Source organism: Phyllobates terribilis, unplaced genomic scaffold (genome assembly GCF_046119375.1).
Source record: "Phyllobates terribilis strain yellow unplaced genomic scaffold, ASM4611937v1 Scaffold_7__3_contigs__length_470593459, whole genome shotgun sequence".
In the NCBI taxonomy this organism is placed as follows: Eukaryota; Metazoa; Chordata; class Amphibia; order Anura; family Dendrobatidae; genus Phyllobates; species Phyllobates terribilis.
Genome location: NW_027362767.1, coordinates 254158592 through 254185185, shown reverse-complemented (window position 1 = coordinate 254185185; position 26594 = coordinate 254158592). Strand labels below are relative to the sequence as shown.

Below are 26594 nucleotides of genomic sequence, written 5' to 3'. Positions count from 1 at the left end.
TGAAATGAAAAGGTTTCTAAGGAGACACAATGTATACTTGTAAAATGGTGCAAAATTAGTATATTGTATAAGCGATTGACCAATCGCAGGTTCAAGAATCCTCAGGGGCCTAAACAAATAAAGTAAAAAAGAGTTTTAAAAATATATATAAATAAAAATATAAAAGATGAATCACCCCACTCTACCCCATTCAAAATGAAAGAAATAAACAGATTTGGTATCGTCCTGTCTGCAAAAGTCACATTTATCGAAGTATAAAATTATTTATGCTGTACATTAGTCACCTAAAAGAAAAAAAACATCAGAATTGCCATTTTTAGATCGTTGCGCTCTCTCCTCCCCCAAAATAAAGTGCAATCAAACACTATATATATATTCTATAGTGATATAAAAAAAAACATCAGCTCAGGTGCAAAAAACTACAAAATGAAAGTGCCAAAAAATAAAAAATTCCATGGCGATTAAAGGGTTATGTATTGGAACAGGCAGGAGCAATTGCACCCAATAATTTGTCCCAAAAGAGTCAATTTGGTGATTAACAGCCAATTAGATTCCTGTTCTTATTGCACTGAAGCGCTCATGTGGTTCGTTGCTAGGGGCAACTCTTCCACTTAAAGGGACTTTCCATCAAATATGTAATAATTTAGTGGACACTGTCAGTCCAACTTCTGGGATCCCCATAGATTCTAAAAATGAAGGGGATAATGTGCTGTGCCCACTTCCTGTTTTTTTTCCTGCACATGGGCGTCCTGCAGAACTTAAAGGGGTATTCCCATCTTGAAGATCCTAACCCTATATGTAGTAAGTGTCATAATAATAATATTAGCAAATACTTCCAATTAGAAATGTAGTTTAGTTTTCTTGATAACTTACAGTCATATGAAAAAGTTTGGGCACCCCTATTAATCTTAAGCTTAATGTTTTATAAAAATTGGTGTTTTTGCAACAGCTATTTCAGTTTGATATATGTAATAACTGTTGGACACAGTAATGTTTCTGCCTTGAAATGAGGTTTATTGTACTAACAGAAAATGTGCAATCTGCATTCAAACAAAATTTGACAGGTGCATAAGTATGGGCACCTCACCAGAAAAGTGACATTAATATTTAGTAGATCCTCCTTTTGCAAAAATAACAGCCTCTAGTCGCTTCCTGTAGCTTTTAATGAGTTCCTGGATCCTGGATGAAGGTATTTTTGACCATTCCTCTTTACAAAACAATTCCAGTTCAGTTAAGTTTGATGGTCGCCGAGCATGGACAGCCTCTTCAAATGATCCCACAGATGTTCAATGATATTCAGGTCTGGGGACTGGGATGGCCATTCCAGAACATTGTAATTGTTCCTCTGCATGAATGCCTGAGTAGATTTGGAGCGGTGTTTTGGATCATTGTCTTGCTGAAAGATCCATCCACTGCGTAACTTCAACTTTATCACTGATTCTTGAACACTATTGCCAAGAATCTGCTGATACTGAGTGGAATCCATGCGTCCCTCAACTTTAACAAGATTCCCAGTGCCGGCATTGACCACACAGCCCCAAAGCATGATGGAACCTCCACCAAATTTTACTGTGGGTAGCAAGTGTTTTTCTTGGAATGCTGTGTTTTTTTGCCACAATGCATAACGCCTTTTTGTATGACCAAACAACTCAATCTTGGTTTCATCAGTCCACAGGACCTTCTTCCAAAAAGAAATAGGCTTCTTCAAATGTGCTTTTGCATACCTCAGCCGACTCTGTTTGTGCGTACTTGCAGAAACGGCTTCTTTCGCATCACTCTCCCATACAGCTTCTCCTTGTGCAAAGTGCGTTGTATAGTTGACCGATGCACAGTGACACCATCTGCAGCAAGTTGATGCTGCAGCTCTCTGGAGGTGGTCTGAGGATTGTCCTTGACTGATCTCACCATTCTTCTTCTCTGTCTTTCTGATGTTTTTCTTGTCCTGACACTTCTGGCCTTAACAAGAACTGTCCCTATGTTCTTCCATTTCCTTACTATGTTCCTCACAGTGGAAACTGACAGGTTAAATCTCTGAGACAGCTTTTTGTATCCTTCCCCTGAACAACTATGTTGAATAATCTTTGTTTTCAGATCATTTGACAGTTGTTTTGAGGAGCCCATGATGCCACTCTTCAGAGGAGATTCAAACAGGAGAACAACTTGCAAGTGGCCACTTTAAGTAGCTTTTCTCATGATTGCATACACCTGGCTATAAAGTTCAAAGCTCAATGAGGTTACAAAACCAAAAAAAGTGCTTTAGTAAGTCAGTAAAAAGTAGGCAGGAGTATTTAAAACAAGAAAATGATAAGGGTGCCCATACTTATGCACCGGTCAAATTTTGTTTGAATGCAGATTGCACATTTTCTGTTAGCACAATAAACCTCATTTCAAGGCAGAAACATTACTGTGTCCAACAGTTATTACATATATCAAACTGAAATAGCTGTTGCAAAAACACCAATTTTTATAAAACATTAAGCTTAAGATTAATAGGGGTGCCCAAACTTTTTCATATGACTGTATGTCGCTTACCTCATGTCATGTGCAGGTCATTGCAACAGCTTTGGTATCCATGGTAACGACCACTTGTATAGTGACGGTTACTTGCTAGTGGCCGTCACCATGGATACCTAAGCTATTGCAATGGCCTGCACTTGGGGTAAGTGACATACAGTTAGGTCCATATATATTTGGACAGAGACAACATTTCTCTAATTTTGGTTCTAGACATTACCAGAATGAATTTTAAATAAAACAATTCAGATGCAGTTGAAGTTCAGACTTTCAGCTTTCATTTGAGGGTATCCACATTAAAATTGAGTGAAGTGTTTAGGAGTTTCAGCTCGTTAACATGTGCCACCCTGTTTTTAAAGGGACCAAAAGTAAAACTCCAAGGCTATTTCATGGACAGGTGTGGGCAATCCCTTCCTTATTCTCAATTAAGCAGATAAAAGGCCTGGAGTTGATTTGAGGTGTGGTGCTTGCATTTGGAAGGATTTGCTGTGAAGTAAACATGCGGTCAAAGGAGTTCTCCATGCAGGTGAAACAAGCCATCCTTAAGCTGCAAAAACAGAAAAAAAACATCCGAGAAATTGCTACAATATTAGGAGTGGCAAAATCTACAGTTTGGTACATCCTGAGAAAGAAAGAAAGCACTGGTGAACTCATCAATGCAAAAAGACCTGGGCGCCCACGGAAGACAACAGTGGTGGATGATCACAGAATAATCTCCATGGTGAAGAGAAACTCCTTTACAACAGCCAACCAAGTGAACAACACTCTCCAGGAGGTAGGCGTATCAATATCCAAATCTACCATAAAGAGAAGACTGCATGAAAGTAAATACAGAGGGTTCACTGCACGGTGCAAGCCACTCATAAGCATCAAGAATAAAAAGGCTAGACTGGACTTTGCTAAAAAAACATCTAAAAAAGCCAGCACAGTTCTGGAAGAACATTCTTTGGACAGATGAAACCAAGATCAACCTCTACCAGAATGATGGAAAGAGAAAAGTATGGTGAAGGCGTGGTATAGCTCATGATCCAAAGCATACCACATCATTTGTAAAACACGGCGGAGGCAGTGTGATGGCTTGGGCATGCATGGCTGCCAGTGGCACTGGGTCACTAGTGTTTATTGATGATGTGACACAGGACAGAAGCAGCAGAATGAATTCTGATGTATTCAGAGCCATACTGTGTGCTCAGATCCAGCCAACTTCAGCCAAACTGATTGGTCGTTGTTTCATACTACAGATGGACAATGACCCAAAACATAAAGCCAAAGCAACCCAGGAGTTTATTAAAGCTAAGAAGTGGAATATTCTTCAATGGCCAAGTCAGTCACCTGATCTCAGCCCAATTGAGCATGCATTTCACTTGTTAAAGACTAAACTTCAGACAGAAAGGCCCACAAACAAACAGCAACTGAAAACCACCGCAGTGAAGGCTTGGCAGAGCATCAAAAAGGAGGAAACACAGCGTCTGGTGATGTCCATGAGTTCAAGACTTCTGGCAGTCATTGCCAACAAAGGGTTTTCAACCAAGTACTAGAAATGAACATTTTATTTACAATTATTTAATCTGTCCAATTACTTTTGGTCCCTTTAAAAACAGGGTGGCACATGTTAAGGAGCTGAAACTCCAAAACCCTTCATCCAATTTTAATGTGGATACCCTCAAATGAAAGCTGAAAGTCTGAACTTTAACTGCATCTGAATTGTTTTGTTTAAAATTCATTGTGGTAATGTCTAGAACCAAAATTAGAAAAATGTTGTCTCTGTCCAAATATATATGGACCTAACTGTAGGTTATCAGGAGAACTATACTACATTTATTATTGAAGGTATTCGCCAATATTATTATTATTATTATTATACCTACTACTTAGTGGGATAGGATCTTGGAGATGGGAATAGCCCTTTAACCAAAGTTCCACTCAAGAAAATGGAGTCAGTGCAGCAGCTTGCACAGTCGGGGGGCCACTGTGCACGAAAAACAGCACTGCGAACAGGTCGTTCTCAGGATTGGTGGGGGTCTCAAAGGTTTGGCCCCCACTGATCATAAAGTGATGATATACCCTATTGATGGGAATAGCTCTTTAACCTCTTCCCGCTGTGGCCAATTTTTGCCTTTGCGCTTTTTTGTTTTTTTTTTCCTTCTTCCAAGACTCATAACTTTTTTATCTTACTGCAGACATCACTGTATGAGGGCTTGTTTTTTTGTGAGACGAGTTGTAGTTTTTATTGACAAAACATATTGTCATATGAATGGCAAGTCATATTACCATATAACGTACTGAAAAATGCAGAAAAGAAATCCAAGCGGTGTGAAATAATGAGAAAAAAACCCTCAATTACACCATTGTTTTGTGGGTTTGTTTTATGGAAAATGATCTGGCAACATAACTCTCCAGGTCAGTACTATTACAGCCACACCAGACTTACAATGAATTTTTTTTACATTTTAGCAATGAAAAAATTCCTAACTTTGTAAAAAAAAATTGGTTATTAACGTATTTTTTTCATCAGTGGAGCTGTGTTCCGGCTAGCATTTTGGGTACCGAGCTGACATTTGTATTGATGCTATTGTGGGGTATATAAAACATTTTGATCACTTTTTAATGCATTTTTTTTAAAGGAGTGGCAAATCGCCCTCCCACAAAAAAAGAAAACAAACAAACAACAATTCTGTGTCCAATCAAGGCTAAACTGGTGGATATGCACAAAAAAACGACAATTTTGTGCCCAATCAAGTCTAATCTGAGGGATTTGCTGTCCTGGCATATGCCAGAGGTGCTGCTAACAAGGAGATCTGCTGTAGGTATAAGATACAGGACTATGTTTTTTAGTTGAGAGGGGTAATTTGGCCCCAGTGTAAAAACCACATAACTGGACGGATACCTACAATACAAGATTCCAGAGCCCAAGTTTTGGGATCCCTAGCTTTCTATCTTGGAAATATCCCTTTATGGCCCCAACATTGCACCCATGGTGGTTCTCACACACTTTGATCTTTGCACTCTGTTACGTGGGTTAATATATAGTGAATTGTTACCAGCGCTACATGTGATGTGATTCAGCTTATAGGGTAGAATTTCTCGTTTAAGCTTTCGACGGCACTTTTCCTCCTCTTCTTGCATCCGCCCGGTGTCATCCTGTTGTCACAACAAGTCACCTGTCTGAAAAATGACAGACTTGTAAAAGAGCAAAGAGTAATGTCTGCAGAAAAAAACAGGCTGCCTTCAGATAAAGAAGAGGCCACAGAGACGGAGAGAGACAGAGAGAGAGATGCTGTGATTTTGTTAAATATCTAGAACCAAAATTCAGTAACTGTGACCCCATAAAGTCTCATCTGGATAGAGGTGACAGAATGAACGTGGTAACATGGTGCAAACATCCTGCTGGCCATAGACAAAAGATAGAGCTCAGTCCATTTATAGAGAGATGTTCCATACAATACTATGCACTTCTGTTACAGAAGCAATTATAGAAGAAAAGGTGAAAAGTGGGCATTTTTTTCTCTTATTTTACTCCCGCTGCTTATTCTATTCAGTTTTTTTTTCTTTTAAAATCCTCCATATGGTTCCAGAGATATGGATCTTTTTATTTAGTACAGATTTTTATGGTCTTTACCAAGAGGGTGTGGCTCACAGGGTAATAATGCCGAGCAGCCTAAAGACACGCCCCAGAGGATCCTGTGAGGCACGCCCCGTTGGTAAAGACTATAAAAATTAGCACTAAATAATAAATATCTCTGGGACCGTATGGAGGATTTAAAAAGCACAAAAAAACCTGAAAACTCAGGGGAGCAGTGGGAATAAAATAAGACAAAAAAATGGTCACTTTTAACCCACAGACATATTGTTAAATGATATGATCACCGTTGTAGCATTTTAAGTTAAAACTAATTTTTGATATTGGGATTCATCAAAATTTTTGAACCATTTGGTTTCTAACTGCTGATAGTTTCCATGCAAATTACCGGCTGCCAAATGTTAATTGAGAATCCGTCAGTGTGCCCGTTCTGACAGAGAGTTTGTAACTCTTTTATCTGTCTTTTCTGAGCTCCTTGCAGCTGATATATGCTTAGCTAAACTTTGATGTGGTCTGTGATCCTGAATCAACACAAATGAGACAGATAAGAGTTACAGATTGTTGTCAGAATGAGTGTCCTAAGTCATTCTCAGTTAACCCATTCAGCAGACATAAATGTGCAGGGAAAAAAAAGTTGGCAAAACGTACAAAATTTTTAATGAAACTCTATTACAAAGCTTATTTTTAGCTCAAAATATCTTGCATTTAAGTAAAAAAAAAAATGAGGTGTCCATATATTTTAAGGTGTCAGCAAAAACACTACAGCAAAGTTGTCCAAATCTACCAGTTTTGTGGGACCAGCTGACTGACTTACAGAGGTGTATGGAGGCCTCCTGACTCTCCCCCATAAGATGATGCCTGGGGAAAGGATAGGATATGGTGAATTTTTAATGGCCAAACTTTTTATTCTTTGGGGAAATAAGCAACCACCAGAGATGTCTGTCATTGTTCATCTGAGAGAGGCTGGAGGACTAGATATTGGACAAACAAGCAGTCGGCTAACAGCTATTGAAACTGTGAAGGTACCTTTACATTGGAGACAGTCCAACTAGGGGAAGATTCACCAGAGAGGCAGGCCAAAGAGATCCTACATGGACCTTGGAGAGAGGAGGCCCAGTAATCGTTTTTGATGTTAGGAGGTGGTGACATATGCAGGACTCTTCTTTCAAGAGGAGCTACAGACAAGGGGTCAAGATCTGCCCAAAACGTAGACACCAGCCTGCAGAGAACATGATGGAGGAGGTAAAGTTTTAGCTTTTTTGCCTTATGCCCCCCTCTATTTTTTGTGCACTATTAGGTATAACTATCGGTTTCTGATCCCTTTTCATAGTTGAGTCATAGTTTCACTTGCATGGAAACAGTTAGAGGTTCTCAAGGACTACACAAGCGAGCACCATTAATTTCAGATCGGTTGGGTTCGACTCTTAGCACCTCAGCCTTTCATCTGATGGAGCCTTGGACATCCCATTTATTGTTTACCAGGCGCTCTGCAGATCCATATTTTTTTGGTAGAGCTTGATATTACTGCTAAGTCTCATTTTGCTACAGCGACTACCAAAAGTATGGAGCAGTGTCTGGTAAATAATAAAGGGGATGCTAAGGAGCCACTGCTCCATCAATCAGATCATCGGGCGGGGGAGGGGGGGTGCTGAAAATCAGACGAGCACCGCTTTGAAACCAATGTTCTATACTAAGGATCAATTATCAGTTTTGCAGTCCTCGAGAATCCAAAAGTGAGATTGAAGTCAAGAGGAATCTGAGCCCCACTGATAAGAAAGTCCCTGGTAGAAGAATCCTTTGAACTACTAGGTCTGTAGTTCAGTTGATAAATAAGAGTCTGTGTGGCAGAGAGACCAGTGCCAGGCATCTGAGATATCAGTGATCGATGACGATGGTTGCACTAGCGAAATAGGAAGGAGCAATGGCAGTGCCCATTATCGTGCTCAAAATATTAGTCCAGAATGTCTGTGTGCAACCCCGCCTTGTATTATGTATATCCGTATTAGATAAATGGCAGCAAGTTTTCTCTACTGCTAAGCAATATTCATCATGGAGCAAGAAGTTAATTTTAATAGGGTTCACGAGCCACATGGGGATCCCACTTTTAAATTTCTGACAAAGAAAAAAAAAGGAATAATTTCTGCTGTTTGATTAGCATTGTCAGCTCGGTTATTACACAGAACAATCTGTTTTATGGGCTCACAGACAAGGCAAGAGGAAAACCCCAAAGCTGTAGCTTGTTACGAAAAGAGAGCGATTCGCCATTAATTGGATTAGCACTTGAACCCCCGCTGTGCCATGCTATGAATGGCACTGAGAGGATCGACAAGAGAGCTTCTGATAGGACGTCATCTCCTGACTCATTTCTTGGAACGAAAATATCTGCATTGAAATGTACTGTGTTATTGCTGCCCTGTTTTTCTTACACGCACCAAAATATTCCTCCCGCAACAGCAGGTGGTACTTTGGCTAGGAACTCAGGTTAATCATTAAGCGCAGTACAGAATAGCATGCTGCTTTTAGATCTGCCAGGCCACAGTGTGACCGTTGACCGGGGATCTGATGCTCAAAAGAAATATATTTGCACTTTTTGGATTTGCGTTCACATTTATGGCTTGCAAAAATTCCATTGATATTCATATTTCATTGATAGCAAATAATAAATCTGACGTATTTGCACAACTAAGGGATGAAGCAATTGTTGCAACAAAGTCACCATGACATAGACCTTTAAATCAAAGGGTATTAAGCTCTGAGTTCAGACGCTGCGTATTTGCTGCACTGCAAATCTACAATAAATTACACCACAATACGGAAAAAATCTGCACAGAGAAAAGGGCACGCTGCAGATTTTCACCATGATGTTGAAATTTTACGTAATTTTACCACGGTTTTTGCCCCCTTTTAATATCTATAGGTGAAATCTATGGTAAATTAGCAGTGAAATTCGCTAATTTTCATGTGAAATCACTTTGAATTTAGGACAGGATCCACATGGAAAACTTCCAGCATGTATGGATTTGGCATTTATAGAATAAAGCTTTTTCAATTCTAATTAATTTGTACAAATTTTCCATATATTTTTTCCTAATATATATACAGTACAGACCAAAAGTTTGGACACACCTTCTCATTTAAAGATTTTTCTGTATTTTCATGGCTTTGAAAATTGTACATTCACACTGAAGGCATCAAAACTATGAATTAACACATGTGGAATTATATACTTAACAAAAAAGTGTGAAACAACTGAAAATATGTCTTATATTCTAGGTTCTTCAAAGTAGCCACCTTTTGCTTTGATGACTGCTTTGCACACTCTTGGCATTCTCTTGATGAGCTTCAAGAGGTAGTCGCCGGAAATGGTTTTCACTTCACAGGTGTGCCCTGTCAGGTTTAATAAGTGGGATTTCTTGCCTTATAAATGGGGTTGGGACCATCAGTTGTGTTGTGCAGAAGTCTGGTGGGTACACAGTGTAACGGGTCTGGGAGGCGGAACCTCTGAGCTACTATACAAGGGGGCGGTCCTTGTAAGGGAGCTGGTGGCGACCAGGGAAGACGGGCAGGAAGTCACAGCAGGTGACCGGGACAGTCTCTGAGTGAACGGGCTGGAGGTCACGGCAAGTGACCGGGGCAGTCTCTGGATGAACGGGCAGATGGTCACGGCAAGTGACCGGGGCAGTCTCTGAATGAACGGGCAGATGGTCACGGCAAGTGACCGGGGCAGTCTCTGAATGAACGGGCAGATGGTCACGGCAAGTGACCGGGGCAGTCTCTGGATGAACGGGCAGATGGTCACGGCAAGTGACCGGGGCAGTCTCTGGGTAAAGGGTTGGTACGACCTGTGGCGGCTGATGATAGACGTGAGCTCCCAGGTGAGCAGGCGAGAGTCTCTGGATGAACGGGTGGTCACAGCATGTGACGGCGGAGCCTCCAGGAAGACCAACAGACAGGCGGCAGATGAGCGCTCCCAGGTGAGCGGGCAGAAGTCTCTGGACAGGCGGGTGGTCACAGCACGTGACGGCAGAGCCTCCAGGTAGGCTAGCAGACAGGCAGCAGATGAGCGCTCCCAGGTGAGCAGGCAAGCTGGTCCATAGACAGACTGACAGGAGTTGGAAGGCAGACCGTCGGACCTCAGGCAAGCAGGCAGGTGGCTGAAGTGCGCTCCCAGGTGAGCGGACAGGCTGGTCCTTAGACAGACTGACAGGAGTAGTAAGGCAGACCGTCGGACCTCAGACTAGCAGGCAGGTAGCAGATAATCAGGCAGGAATAAGACAGCAAGCTGGCAGGAATCTGGCAGGTATCTGGCAGGTAACTGGCAACGGGACCTGAGGGCTGAAGCAGAGTAGTGAACAGTGCAACAACATTGCTCGGGCACCTCCATTTTGGAGGAGGTGCCTTATATATGGTGAAGTCCTCCGGCCATTGGCCGGGGACTCCTTAGGACGGCGCGCGCGGCCCCTTTAAGAGGGAGGGAGAGCGCGCACGCGCGCCCTAAGCACAGTGGCCGGGAAGGAGCGCGCGCTGCCAGCAGAGCGGGAGGAGGACGCCGGGCACGGAGCAGAGAGGTGAGGGGAACAGCGTCCCTGCCTAGCAGAGGGCAGGGACGCCGGCGCTACACACAGCTGATAGTCCTACTGAATAGACTGTTAGAATTTGTATTATGGCAAGAAAAAAGCAGCTAAGTAAAGAAAAACGAGTGACCATCATTACTTTAAGAAATTAAAGTCAGTCAGTTCGAAAAATTGGGCAAACTTTGAAAGTGTCCCCAAGTGCAGTTGCAAAAACCATCAAGCGCTACAAAGAAACTGGCTCACATAAGGACCGCCCCAGGAAAGGAAGACCAAGAGTCACCTCTGCTTCTGAGGATAAGTTTATCCGAGTCACCAGCCTCAGAAATCGCAGGTTAACAGCAGCTCAGATTAGAGACCAGGTCAATGCCACACAGAGTTCTAGCAGCAGACACATCTCTACAACAACTGTTAAGAGGAGACTTTGTGCAGCAGGCCTTCATGGTAAAATAGCTGTTAGGAAACCACTGCTAAGGACAGGCAACAAGCAGAAGAGACTTGTTTGGGCTAAAGAACACAAGGAATGGACATTAGACCAGTGGAAATCTGTGCTTTAGTCTGATGAGTCCAAATTTGAGATCTTTGGTTCCAACCACCGTGTCTTTGTGCGACGCAGAAAAGGTGAACGGATGGACTCTACATGCCTGGTTCCCACTGTGAAGCACGGAGGAGGAGGTGTGATGGTGTGGGGGTGCTTTGCTGGTCACACTGTTGGGGATTTATTCAAAATTGAAGGCATACTGAACCAGCATGGCTACCACAGCATCTTGCAGCGGCATGCTATTCCATCCGGTTTGCATTTAGATGGACCATCATTTATTTTTCAACAGGACAATGACCCCAAACACACCTCCAGGCTGTGTAAGGGCTATTTGACCAAGAAGGAGAGTGATGGGGTGCTACGCCAGATGACCTGGCCTCCACAGTCACCAGACCTGAACCCAATCGAGATGTTTTGAGGTTAGCTGGACCGCAGAGTGAAGGCAAAAGGGCCAACAAGTGCTAAGCATCTCTGGGAACTCCTTCAAGATTGTTGGAAGACCATTTCCGGTGACTACCTCTTGAAGCTCATCAAGAGAATGCCAAGAGTGTGCAAAGCAGTCATCAAAGCAAAAGGTGGCTCCTTTGAAGAACCTAGAATATAAGACATATTTTCAGTTGTTTCACACTTTTTTGTTAAGTATATAATTCCACATGTGTTAATTCATAGTTTTGATGCCTTCAGTGTGAATGTACAATTTTCATAGTCCTGAAAATACAGAAAAATCTTTAAAGGAGAAGGTGTGTCCAAACTTTTGGTCTGTACTGTATATATATATATATATATATATATATATATATATATATATATATATAATATATATATATTGCCTGTAGTCATTTAGTAGAAACCTTAAATGGGAACTGTCGTTTCAACCAACTTTGCATACATCAATAAGAAATTTTCTTACTTCCCACTTATAATACACTCCTTCCTCTTCCCCTGTCTTCTAAACGCACCATCCTCCCTTAAAAGCAGCTCAGATCAGACAGACAGCTCACTATGGCAGCCCATTATACTCTATGGAGAGGGGAGGGGGAGGAGGAGAGAGGAGCAGAGTTAGGAAACAAGCAGAGGGAGACACAGATAGATCGTGCTAAACTTCAGCTCACAGTTGATTTCAAATTAGAGATAAAGCTCTCAGAGAGGAAAAATCTTAAAAAATGCAGGATGCAAGTCATATAACAGCCAGAAATATTTACCCTTTAAATTTGTACTGGTCATTTTAGGAACACACAAGTGCAGTGGTTTTTGGTGTGGCGAGCTGCACATCTGAAACAAGCCATGAAACGAGGCGACTGTGCCATGGGTGGGCAGAGTCTTGACCATGTGGCCACACCCTTACTATTCTGTAAGGAGCTGTGCTGTTGTCTAACCATCACGTTACCAGGTCAGATCCCATGGAAGTAAACAATAAGGGAGAATTCACAAGAGAACAGAAACTGTTGAAGATTCTAGCTGCTAATTTGCGCAGGTTGCTGAACAAGGAAAGTGATTGACATTTTACAAAATCTCATTCACACGCTGCAGAAATTTTCAGCATAGAATTTGAGCTGTGACGTAAATTTAAAATCCGCAGCACGTCAAATCTGTTACAGATCATTTGCAGATTTGATGCAGATTTTTCCAGCTGAGTCCCTTTGGAAGAACATATCTGCAATGAATGAATACCACAAGCAATTCAATGTTGGCAATTTTTGATGCACTGATTCACAGCAAAATCCAAATATGTGACTTTGTTATAAAAAGATTAATAGAATAATTTTCACTTCACTTTTTTCAGCTTCAAAGTGAAATCTGCTGCAAAATTCACAGTGAAATGTAAATCTGCAACTAAATTGGCACCAAGATCCACACAATTCAGTGTGGACTTTTCTGTGGATTTGAAGCCAATTTGACATGTTTGTTACTATTTACTGACTGAGAGCAGGGTCCTTGAAAACTGAGCTGAATCCTGAGAAACTAATAGAGAAAGTTTATTGAAACTTTGTATAATTTTTCACAAACTAAAACTGCAATACTTTTTGGAAGGAAAAATGCTGTGTAAAATACTTGCGTTTTGCCGCTTTTTTGCATGCGTTTTTGATCAGTTTTTTGATGCATGTTTTTCCATTCATTACAAAAATCTTGAAAAAATTGATATGTGCTACAGATTTGAAACTGCTTCAAGGAAAAAATAAGCAACATGTGCATGAGGTTTTAGAGATCTCATTCGCTTTGCTGGTACTGTAAAACACTGTATTTTTTAACAGCAAAACCGCGCTGGAAAAATGTGGCAAAAATGCAACATGTAAATGTAGCACCCTGAGGATTCGGCTGCTACAGGGGTATTGCACCTCAACCCAGAGGTGTGATATTCCACTCCCGGGTAAGGATGGAGTGTGGAACTGAGCTAGTAGGCTGCATGCACTACACACATCCCATTTCCGGGGAACAGACCGATGGTACTCCCACTAGAGAAATGTGCAGGTACGACAGTGTCTGTTCCTGGCTGGAGTGGGAGGGGGGTGGAACATCCCAGTAGTGTAGGGGCAGATAGGGGGAGCAGCCTGGGTAAAGCTAGGAGCTCATTGGGTGCTGGTCACCTGAGCTCACACATAGAGGGAGTATTTAAGGTGGGCACCATCTTAGATCAGGGTCAGTCTGTGAGACGTCAGTCAGTCAGCCACAGTCAGTCAGTCAGTCAGACAGTCTGTCTGAGAGCCTGAGAAGCAGAGCAGAGGAGAAGAGAGAGAGACCCAGAGGCGCAGAGGGGACCCCAAGAGCCCATAAGAGAGCTAATAGGGTGAAGGGTCGGCAACAGGGTACCGGATCCCAAGCTGGCAGAGGCTACAGCACACCTTAGCCAGGAACCGGAGGTCGTGGGCAGGATCTGCCACGATCACCCACTAAATCCACCCGGAAGGCAGACCAAGAATAGGGTCAGGGAGCCCAGAGGAGGCTTGACCAACAAGAGGCCCGAGGGAGCCGGACTTAGGTGGATCCCTGGTGGGAACGGCCAGAAGAAGGGAGAGACAGAAAGGAGCTCAGGACCACACTCCGGAGTTGCCTGGGAGTTGACCGAGTCCAGGACCTGGTGGACGCAGCACGGCTTGGGTGGTCACTGCTGTACACAGTGACCCGAGCAACACCAGTAAGTAAAACCCTGGAACTGCATTTTATGCCTCTGATTCTCCTTGCTGCACCTTCACAACCACCATCCTCCACGGCTGACCCCCTGAGGCTATACCCCTCCCGTTGGGGGTTATACTACCTAAGCTGCACACACATCACCAGCCTCAGTGGACCCTGCTGCAGCGGCGGCCGTATTGACCGCAATTCAACGGGTGGCGTAGTCGACATAAAAGAACATCTAGTAACATCTATAAGGACTGCCACACACTGAGTTTGACACCCTGGGCACGGACCGGGTCACAGCCACTCGGAGACTACAACCCCCATCTGATCCGGCTCCGGGTATCCCTAACAGCACTGGCCCAGGGGGCGCGTCAACTTTGGCGTAGTCGGCAGGATTACGTGCCCGCAACAACCGGGTACTGCGTGCCTGAAGAAAAGTTCACCGTTACCTCAAAAAGAAGTCTCCCGCCGGTTCCGGAGGGTCCCCGCCAACGGACCCCATCACAGGTCGTTTCCCGCCGGTTGTCCGCCATTTGCAGCTTTTTCCCGCCATCCATGGAGTTTCCCGCCACTGGGAGACGATTCCCGCCATTTCCAAAGATTTTCCGCCTTGGAAGAGCGGACGCCATTATGGGCGTGCCAGAGGGTGGCAAGAGGCCACCTCCCATCGTGGGCCAGGTCGAAGAATGGCGCCAAAAGCGGAAACCGCGCCCACCAACAGAGACTGTGATGCTGGAAGTGTCCATCAGCGTAAGAGAACTGCCCCTGGAACTGACAATCACAAAGTTGCCCCGGGACCACCCTCGATGTGGGCGGAGACAGAAGAAGAGAACAAAGATGGGTGTCGCCTGGAGCAGTCTGGAGAGAGCGCACCCGGAGACAAGACGTCTGGAGGAGAGTCCAGAGAGAGCGTACCCGGAGATGGAGGGAGAGTCAGGCAGCACCGACCCAGTGGTCAGGAGCCTGTTGCAGGTCGCCACTCCAGAAGGCCTGCTGGAGATCCTAGCACAGCTTCCCCGAGACCGGGAGTGTGCACAGACCGCGCTGGAGGGCCTCGCACGGAGGATGGCCCGGGTGCAGCGAGAGACGTTGGCGGAGTGGAGCCGAGAGATGGCCCAGCAGACCGGCACCCGTCAGCGGAGCACGCCACCTGAGATGAGGATACAGACCGCCTCTGAGGATGGCGCAGGAGGAATGAAGGCAGGAGACGGCGCCGAGAAGGGAGCTGAACGGACGGAGGCAGGTAAAGGGGACGTCTCTACCCCGAGCCGGGAAACCGCGTGCCTGCCCCAGCTCCCCGTCGCAGAGCCCGAAATTCCCCCTGCCGTGCCCGTCGCTGCATCGTCACCGCCGCCGACTAGGCCTCAACCGGAAACCGCGGCCGCGACCCCTGTGACGTCACACGCCTCGACCTCGAGCGTGGCCAAGCAGGAAATACCACCGGCCTGGTCGCAAGGCCTAGTACCTCCGGGCGCCGCAATACCAACAGCGCCCCCTACCTCCGCGGAGCCACCGGCCTGGTCGCAGGGCCGAGTAACCCAGGGCGCCGCCGTTCTTACGGTGCCCTTTTCCTTTAGCGTGCCCCAAGCCTGGTCGCAAGGCCTGGTCGACCCGGGCGCAGCTACCATCAACGCGCCCTCAACATCTAGAGTGCCGCACCTGGGTGAAGATCTGTTCGCCCAGCATACGTGCCCGGATGGGCAGCCCTTTGTATGGCCCCAGGAGTACATTCAGCTGGAACTCCAGAGAGCAAGGCCCATGTGCGAGCCCCTGATTCCGGCTCCGAAGCCTGTAAAGAGGACCTCACCTCCGCTGGAGGAGGCACAGTTTGAGTGGGACCCCACCGGAGGAGACCTCATGGGGTTCACTCAGGAGACTCGGGCGGCCGCAGCGGAGCGTGCAGAGTGCTGCCGCCAGCAGCTCGAGGTCTTCGAGAGGGAGCGGAGAGAGAGGCGGGTCCGGGAACAGCAAGCACAGATAAGGAGCGCGGAGCAGAAGAGCCGGACCAGGAGGAATCCCCGTGCAGCTCATGGTCCCCCTTCCACCGGGACTGTGATAAAATTCAACCTGCAGCATGGGTGGGGCTTCATTAGAGACCATCATACCCCCGGCGACGTCTTTGTGACCCGCAGAGACGTAGAAAGCCATCTGCCGGAGGGACACAGAGGTCGTGACCTGTATGTAGGGGACGAGGTCACCTTCACCTGGCACAAGTGTGCCAAAGGACCCTACGCCCTCCATGTGCATCGCCTGACGGAGGAGGAGCTGCGGTGTGAGGAGGAGCAAGAGGACCCGGACGGGTCTGAAGAATCTAAAGAAGGAGCAGGAGGACGCCGTCGTTGAAGTACGGTAGAGAGAGACTGTATAAAGTTACCCGTCAGGGTATAAGAACTGTTCTAGTTAAAATATAGTCCCCGTTGGGACCAGCCAATTGAACTGAAACCCGTGTGTCCCTATTCCCACTGACCGAGGACTGAGAGCGGTCATTCCTTTCCTAATACCTGGCCGAGGACTGAGAGCGGCCATATTCCCCTTGTATATAGTTGCGCTTCCTAAAGCGCCCCCTACCGGTTTTATAGGAAACTGTTTTATTCCAAGAGAGACTGTCGCACTTTACCCGGTCACAAGTTGCACAGTGACCGGAGGAACCAGAAACAAGAATGTTATTTATATGAAAAGTTTATTGCTGATATATATATATGATGTTTTCTATGTTTATGTTTATGAAAAAAATTGTATGTTTTGGATGTTTATATTTTACAGCCCGAGGACGTGCTGTGATTTACCAGGGGGTAATGTAGCACCCTGAGGATTCGGCTGCTACAGGGGTATTGCACCTCAACCCAGAGGTGTGATATTCCACTCCCGGGTAAGGATGGAGTGTGGAACTGAGCTAGTAGGCTGCATGCACTACACACATCCCATTTCCGGGGAACAGACCGATGGTACTCCCACTAGAGAAATGTGCAGGTACGACAGTGTCTGTTCCTGGCTGGAGTGGGAGGGGGGTGGAACATCCCAGTAGTGTAGGGGCAGATAGGGGGAGCAGCCTGGGTAAAGCTAGGAGCTCATTGGGTGCTGGTCACCTGAGCTCACACATAGAGGGAGTATTTAAGGTGGGCACCATCTTAGATCAGGGTCAGTCTGTGAGACGTCAGTCAGTCAGCCACAGTCAGTCAGTCAGACAGTCTGTCTGAGAGCCTGAGAAGCAGAGCAGAGGAGAAGAGAGAGAGACCCAGAGGCGCAGAGGGGACCCCAAGAGCCCATAAGAGAGCTAATAGGGTGAAGGGTCGGCAACAGGGTACCGGATCCCAAGCTGGCAGAGGCTACAGCACACCTTAGCCAGGAACCGGAGGTCGTGGGCAGGATCTGCCACGATCACCCACTAAATCCACCCGGAAGGCAGACCAAGAATAGGGTCAGGGAGCCCAGAGGAGGCTTGACCAACAAGAGGCCCGAGGGAGCCGGACTTAGGTGGATCCCTGGTGGGAACGGCCAGAAGAAGGGAGAGACAGAAAGGAGCTCAGGACCACACTCCGGAGTTGCCTGGGAGTTGACCGAGTCCAGGACCTGGTGGACGCAGCACGGCTTGGGTGGTCACTGCTGTACACAGTGACCCGAGCAACACCAGTAAGTAAAACCCTGGAACTGCATTTTATGCCTCTGAGTCTCCTTGCTGCACCTTCACAACCACCATCCTCCACGGCTGACCCCCTGAGGCTATACCCCTCCCGTTGGGGGTTATACTACCTAAGCTGCACACACATCACCAGCCTCAGTGGACCCTGCTGCAGCGGCGGCCGTATTGACCGCAATTCAACGGGTGGCGTAGTCGACATAAAAGAACATCTAGTAACATCTATAAGGACTGCCACACACTGAGTTTGACACCCTGGGCATGGACCGGGTCACAGCCACTCGGAGACTACAACCCCCATCTGATCCGGCTCCGGGTATCCCTAACAGCACTGGCCCAGGGGGCGCGTCATAAACATTTCCTTACAAGCCCAAAACATGTCCACACAGATTACCATGGACGCCTCCTCTCACACGAGATCTCTGGGCTGTTGTATCCGCCAAGATTTGCTTAGTGGCCGCCCTGATTCCAGCTCAGTTTGGGGCTTTTGTTAGATACTTTCCCACTGGAACATCCAGACCATCAGAATTAACCAGATTAAAGGAATTGTGCATGTTATCATCTCTCATACAGTGACACACATTTGGAGACTCCCTTCTTTTGTTGGAGCACGTGAGGTTTCGCACTGAACATAAAAGCTATCTTTTCTTTTACTTTTTTTTTTTTTCGTTTTTCTTCTTTCGCTAATAGCTTGTGGGTTTCATCCCTGCCACAGCCACTTAAAACAGTCACAAATTACCTTCTGATATAAAGTTCCTCTAGAAGAAAACAGCTCCTTCCCATCACGCCTGAACCTCTTACAGAGGCTTTCATTTCAGCGGAGCCGCAAATTGCATTAACCCTTTCCCTGCGGGGCGAACAGTCAGGGCAGAGGAAAGCAATAACATGATTAATAAACTTGAGATCTGTAAGTAATGAAATCCTTAACCTGCTCGCTTCCAGCTGTACCTAGTTGTGAGCTAGTGTATCTGAGCTATTCTCCACTGGCTCCTGGCAATTAGGACCCTCTGTTGTTGCATCCCAACATATGTACAAGGGATGTCCTCCCCAATCTGCCCCTATATCTTGTAGCAGTGACATGACGCTCTAGCCATTCCCCCCTTGTTTGCTGACCTTATGGGATTGTGCATAGTGGACACTTGTGCCAGTTCATATAACCAATAGTGGAGGGGTTCAGATGAGACTGATTTTTCATGAACCCAATTATGAGCGGCAACGATTACCTTGATAATATATAAGCCCTAAAATGGATTATCCAGGACTGTTTAATTTTTTGCTTATGTAGCTAAGAACTGACAGGCAGGTAGTTGCTAACCAACTGTCTGTTCTGCCCACGGACTGCTCCTGCCGGCGATTCTACTGCTTCATGTCAACAGAGCAGCTCTTCCTCTACCCGGCTGCTCTGTCAAAGAGGCATGATGGCTGGCGTCAAGCTGATTGTCATCTGGCTCCCCGCAGATATGCAGCAGAGAGCCAGTTGTCAATTAGAATGACATCAGCAGTGACTCCCCGTCAACAGAGCAGTGTGGAGGAGAAGAAGCTGCTCTGTGGACGTGACATCATCGGAAGCTGCAAAAATGCTGGCAGGAGCGATCTTTGACCACTCTGAGACCGCCGAAATCGGTGCCGGGCAGAACAGGCAGGTAGGTAAGTTCTTAGGCCAATAAGAAAAAAAAAATAGTCCAGGATAACCCCTGTAACAAGGCTAGCACTTTGCTAGTTTAAATTACCACCCTCCTTCCCGCCCATTCTTAGCCAAGTTTTATTATGGAGCCCACTAAATTCATAATCCCATATTGCCTGCACAATGTTATTTTAACCAAACACGCCCAAGGAATCATTGGTTATTGGCATATTGGCTCAGCAGTATAAATCACTGTCAGTGGGATAGATAAGCTTCAGTCCCTCTGACACTGCTTATCTCCTGGACGAAATGGGATTGGAGACCAACCTGCCTGATCTTCCATGGAAAAGAAGAAATGTAATGTCTCTGACCCTCTAAACCATACATGTCAAACTCTGGCCCGTAGGCCAAAACTGTCCCGCAGGATGGTTTTATTTGGGCCGCGACACCAGAACCACCACCCCTATGTGGGGCCATTATTCTGTATGGAGGATTATGTGGGGCCTTTATTCTGTATGGAGGATTATGTGGGGCCATTATTGTGTATGGAGGACTATGTGGGGCCTTTATTCTGTATGGAGGATTATGTGGGGCCATTATTCTGTATGGAGGACTATGTGGGGCCATTATTCTGTAGGGAGGACTATGTGGGGCCCATTATACTGTATGGAGCACTATGTGGGGCCATTATACTGTATGGAGGACTATGTGGGGCCATTATACTGTTTGGAGGACTATGTGGAGCCCATTATACTGTATGGAGGACTATGTAGGGCCATTATACTGTATGGAGGACTATATGGGGCCATTATCCTGTATGGAGGACTATGTGGGGCCATTATCCTGTATGGAGGACTATGTGGGCCCATTATTCTGTATGGAGGACTGTGTGGGCCCATTATTCTGTATGGAGGACTATGTGGGCCGATTATTCTGTATGGAGGACTATGTGGGGCCATTATACTGTATGGAGGACTATGTGGGGCCCATTATTCTGTATGGAGGACTATGTGGGGCCATTATACTGTATACTGGTTGGCCCTCGTCTTTGTCCAAGTTTTTCATTTTGGCCCTCTGTGTGTTTGGGTTTGACATCCCTGCTCTAAACCAATAGTCTTATTTTTATACCATTAATCCATTGAAAATTTCCTCCTTTAGTTCCATTCTTAAAAATGAAAATCTATAAATATCTTTTGGAATGAAGGGGAGGCGACCGCTCAGATCCTGTGAGTCAGCGCGGATAATTTCAGGGGACGCTTGGCATTATGGCCGAGATGCAAACACGTTCATTAGCAGGGTTAATATCATCAAAACCCTTCAATTATGACCTTGCATATTTTCTAAAAGTGACTGAAGCTTTCAGTGTTCTTCTGCTCTACTTGAAAAAAATGATGTGATGGGTAATATATGTATATATTTATATATGCTTTATATACCTAGTTTAGTGGCGTGAACTTCTGCTAAACAATCACTATTGCTACCCTGCACCTGCATCATGGTATCAGTACTTAGGAAAGTCAGATTGGCATAGAGGCTTTTCTGATGGATGTGAATTAAATGAGACATATAATCAATACTGTAGCATATCAAATATTTATTGCTAGCTGGGATCATTTTACTTTGTTTGTAAAACTGCCCATAACCGCAGATTTTATACTAGTGATCAGATACCTTTTACAGGTTTTATTGTTTTAAAGGCAGCACATCCATGTAAAAGAGGAGGTGCAACATGCATCATATGCCGGGAATTATCATTTATTTCCTGGGCAGTGACACAATAATACACTAAACATTTCTACCACTAGGCGGTGCTGTACAGTTTTTGCACTATATCATTTTTAATTGAAGGAGCTTTGTGTTCCTTCACTAATAGAAATGATTCTCCTTAACAGCAAACCATGTGGTGAAGTGTGGTACTGCAAGTAAAACTTACACGTGGGATCAGAGGGGAATAAAAACACCTAAAAGTGTTAAATTGCAATAATCAGACATTTATTGGTTTGTATAAAACACAACAAAACTTCCCAATTCACATACACTATATACGTAGCCAGGGCTTGAACTCAAAAAGAATCAATAACACCAAATAACAAAGAGAATAAAGAAAAGCCCAGACAAAAGAGTATAATGTGCTCATAAATATTTTATTCCATACTACAAAAAATAGAAAATCCTTAGCTATAACTACTAGTATTAATTATAACAAAATGCTACACATGATGGAAGTGTACACATAAATAAATGAATCCAATATATAAATGTAGCACCCTGAGGATTCGGCTGCTACAGGGGTATTGCACCTCAACCCAGAGGTGTGATATTCCACTCCCGGGTAAGGAAGGAGTGTGAAACTGAGCTCGGTAGGCTGCATGCACTACACACATCCCATTTCCGAGGAACAGGCCGACGGTACTCCCACTTAGAAATGTGCAGGTACGACCGAGTCTGTTCCTGGCTGGAGTGGGAGGGGGGTGGTACATCCCAAGTAGTGTAGGGGCAGATAGGGGGAGCAGCCTGGGTAAAGATAGGAGCTCATTGGGTGCTGGTCACCTGAGCTCACACATAGAGGGTGTATATAAGGTGGGCACCAACTAAGAACAGGGTCAGTTGCAGAGAGAAAGTCAGCGAGCAGAGGAGAAGAGAGACCCAGAGTGAGAGAGGAGAAAGAGAGACCCAGAGGGGGAAACAGAAGAGAGGACTCTAAGAACCCAAATCCAATCCACGGGTGAAGAGTCGGCATCAGGGTACCGGAACCCAAGCTGGTGGGGGCAAAAACACACCCCAGCCAGAGACCGGAGGCCGTGGGCAGCGTTTGCCACGGCCACCCACCACATCCACCACGAAGGCATACCACGTGGAGGGTCAGGGAACCCAAGGCCAAGGGTCTCCCAACAGAAGGCCCGAGGGAGCTGGACCTGGGTGGATCAATAGTGGGGACGGCCAGAGAAAGGACAGAAGGAGAGCTCAGGGTCACGCTCCGGACTTATTTGGGGGTTGGCTGGATCCAGAACCTGGTGGACGCAGCACGGCTCGGGAGGTCACTCGAAGCTGGAGTGACCGGAACATCAGCAGTGAGTAAACATCCTAAACTGCATAACCCGACTCTGTCTCTGATTGCCGTCTACACTGCATCACCACAACCCCCATCCTCTGCACCTGATCCCCCTGAGGCTATACCCCACCCGTTGGGGGTTATATCACCAAAGCTGCACCTACACCATCAGCCTCAGCGGACCCTGCTGCAGCGGCGGCCGTAGTGACCGCAATACAACGGGTGGCGTAGTCGACATTAAGAACTTATTAACATCTGTAGGACTGCCACATACAACTGAGTTTGACACCCTGGGCACGGACCGGGTCACAGCCACTCGGAAGACTACAACTCCCATCTGATCCGGCTCCGGATATTCCCCCTAAAGAATATGGCCCAGGGGGCGCGTCAACTTTGGCGTAGTCGGCAGGATTACGTGCCCGCAACACCCGGGTACTGCGTGCCTGAAGAAAAGAATGAGTTTACCTCAAAAAGAAGTCTCCTGCCGGTTCCGGAGGGTCCCCGCCATCGGACCCCATCACCAGTCGATTCCCGCCGGTTGTCCGCCATTAACAGCTTTTTCCCGCCATCTGCAGAGTTTCCCGCCACTGGGAGACGATTCCCGCCATTTCCAAAGGTTTCCCGCCTTGTCAGAGCGGACGCCATTATGGGCGTGCCAGAGGGTGGTGAGAGGCCACCTCCCATCGTGGGCCAGGACCGAAAATGGCGCCAAAAGTGGAAACCGCCCCCACCAACAGAGACTGTGATGCTAGAGGTGTCTGTCAGCGTGAAAGAACTGCCCCTGGAGCTGACAATCACCAAGTGGCCCCGGGACCGCCCTCGAGGTGGGAGGAGACGAAAGGAGAGAACAAAGATGGGTGCCGCCTGGAGCAGTCTAGAGCGAGCGCACCCGGAGGCAAGAAGCCTGGAGAAGAGTATCGGAGGAGCTTACCCGGAGATGGCGAGAAAGCAGAGCAGCACCGGCCCGCTGGCCAGGAGCCTGCTGGAGACGACTGTAGGAGAGCAGAGCAGCACCGACCCGTTGGTCAGGAGCCTGCTGGAAACAACGACCCCACTAGGCCTAGTGGAGGTCCTAGCACAGCTCCCCCGAGACCGGGAGTGTGCACAGACCGCTCTGGAGGGCCTCGCAAGGAGGATGGCCCGGGTGCAGCGAGAGACGTTGGCGGAGTGGAGCCGTAAGATGGCCCAGCAGACCGAGACCTGTGAGCGGAGCACGCCACCCGAGACGAGGAGACAGACCGCCTCTGAGGATGGCGCGGGAGGACTGAAGGCCGGAGACGGCGCCGAGAAGGGAGCCGAACGAGTGGAGGCAGGTAAAGGGGACGTCTATACCCCAAACCGGGAAACCGCGTACCTGCCCCAGCTCCCCGTCGCAGAGCCCGAAGTCTATCCTGCCGTGCCCGTCGCTACAACGTCACCGCCGCAGACTAGGCCTCAAACGGGAGCCGCGACCCCTGTGACGTCACACGCCTCGACCCCGAGCGTGACCAAGCAGGAAGTACCACCAGCCTGGTAGCAAGGCCTAGTACCCCCGGGCGCCGCAATACCAACAGCGCCCCCTACCTCCGCGGAGCCCCCGGCCTGGTCGCAGGGCCAAGTAGCCCAGGGCGCCGCCGTCCTTACGGTGCCCTTTACCTTCCAGATACCCCAGGCCTGGCCGCAAGGCCCGGGCAACCCGGGCGCTAACACCACCGCGCCCATAAGACCAAGAGTGCCGCATCTGGGAGAGGACCTGTACGCCCAGCATACGTGCCCGGATGGGCAGCCATTTATATGGCCACCGGAGTTTCACCATCCCCGACTCCGGAGAGAGAGACCCCTGGATGAACCCCTGATCCCGGCTCCAAAGCCCGTAAAGAGGATCTCGCCCCCGCTAGCGGAAGCGCAGTTTGAGTGGGACCCCACCGGAGAAGATCTTATGGGATTCACTCAAGAAACCCGGGCAGCTGCAGCGGAGCGTGCTGAGTGCTGCCGACAGCAGCTCGAGGAGTTTGCGAGGGAGCGGAGAGAGAGGCGGGTCCGGGAACAACAGGCCCAAATAAGGAGCGCCGAGCAGAAGAGCCGGACCAGGAGGGACCCCCGTGCAGCGCACAGTCCCCGCACCACCGGGACTGTAATCAAGTTCAACATGCAGCACGGGTGGGGCTTCATCCGAGACCACAACACCACCGGCGACGTCTTTGTCACGCGCAGAGACGTGGAGTCCCATCTGCCGGAGGGGCACAGAGGTCGTGACCTTTACATCGGGGACGAGGTCACCTTTACCCGGCACAAGTGTGCCAAAGGACCTTACGCCCTCCATGTGCATCGCCTGACAGAGGAGGAGCTGCGATGTGAGGAGGAAGAGCAAGAGGACCCGGACGGGTCTGAAGCTAAGATCCCCAAAGAGGGAGCAGGAGGAAGACGTCGTTAAGTACAGCGGAGCAGGTGCTGTAAATAGTTACCCGACCGGGGTACAAAGAAACTGTTACTGCAAATATAGTCCCCGTTGGGACCAGCTGATGTGAACTGTTCACCCGTTTTTCCCTTAATCCCACTGACCGAGGACTGAGAACGGTCATTCCTCCCCAATACCTGGCCGAGGACTGAGAGCGGCCATATTCCCTGTAAATAGTTGCGCGTCCTAAGGCGCCCCTACCGGTTTTATAGGAAAACCAGTTTTCCAGAAGGAACTGTCGCACTTTGCCCGGTCAACAGTTGCCCAGTGACCGGAGGAGGAGCAAGAGACGACGAGAATGTTTATGATAAAAAGTTTTACTGATGCTGCTAATTTATATGTTGTTTTATATGTTTTATATGGTTATGCAGAAATTTGTATGTTTTTGGTGTTATGTCTTACAGCCCGAGGACGTGCTGTGATTTACCAGGGGGGAATGTAGCACCCTGAGGATTCGGCTGCTACAGGGGTATTGCACCTCAACCCAGAGGTGTGATATTCCACTCCCGGGTAAGGAAGGAGTGTGAAACTGAGCTCGGTAGGCTGCATGCACTACACACATCCCATTTCCGAGGAACAGGCCGACGGTACTCCCACTTAGAAATGTGCAGGTACGACCGAGTCTGTTCCTGGCTGGAGTGGTAGGGGGGTGGTACATCCCAAGTAGTGTAGGGGCAGATAGGGGGAGCAGCCTGGGTAAAGATAGGAGCTCATTGGGTGCTGGTCACCTGAGCTCACACATAGAGGGTGTATATAAGGTGGGCACCAACTAAGAACAGGGTCAGTTGCAGAGAGAAAGTCAGCGAGCAGAGGAGAAGAGAGACCCAGAGTGAGAGAGGAGAAAGAGAGACCCAGAGGGGGAAACAGAAGAGAGGACTCTAAGAACCCAAATCCAATCCACGGGTGAAGAGTCGGCATCAGGGTACCGGAACCCAAGCTGGTGGGGGCAAAAACACACCCCAGCCAGAGACCGGAGGCCGTGGGCAGCGTTTGCCATGGCCACCCACCACATCCACCACGAAGGCATACCACGTGGAGGGTCAGGGAACCCAAGGCCAAGGGTCTCCCAACAGAAGGCCCGAGGGAGCTGGACCTGGGTGGATCAATAGTGGGGACGGCCAGAGAAAGGACAGAAGGAGAGCTCAGGGTCACGCTCCGGACTTATTTGGGGGTTGGCTGGATCCAGAACCTGGTGGACGCAGCACGGCTCGGGAGGTCACTCGAAGCTGGAGTGACCGGAACATCAGCAGTGAGTAAACATCCTAAACTGCATAACCCGACTCTGTCTCTGATTGCCGTCTACACTGCATCACCACAACCCCCATCCTCTGCACCTGATCCCCCTGAGGCTATACCCCACCCGTTGGGGGTTATATCACCAAAGCTGCACCTACACCATCAGCCTCAGCGGACCCTGCTGCAGCGGCGGCCGTAGTGACCGCAATACAACGGGTGGCGTAGTCGACATTAAGAACTTATTAACATCTGTAGGACTGCCACATACAACTGAGTTTGACACCC

At 47.5% G+C, this 26594-nt stretch overlaps 1 protein-coding gene across 7 annotated transcripts in view; it reads left to right on the top strand.

Annotated features, from left to right (window-relative positions):
- CACNA1B (calcium voltage-gated channel subunit alpha1 B) overlaps positions 1-26594 on the top strand; it is a 517223-nt gene that overhangs the window by 6149 nt on the left and 484480 nt on the right. The gene's annotated exons all lie outside the window — the stretch shown is intronic.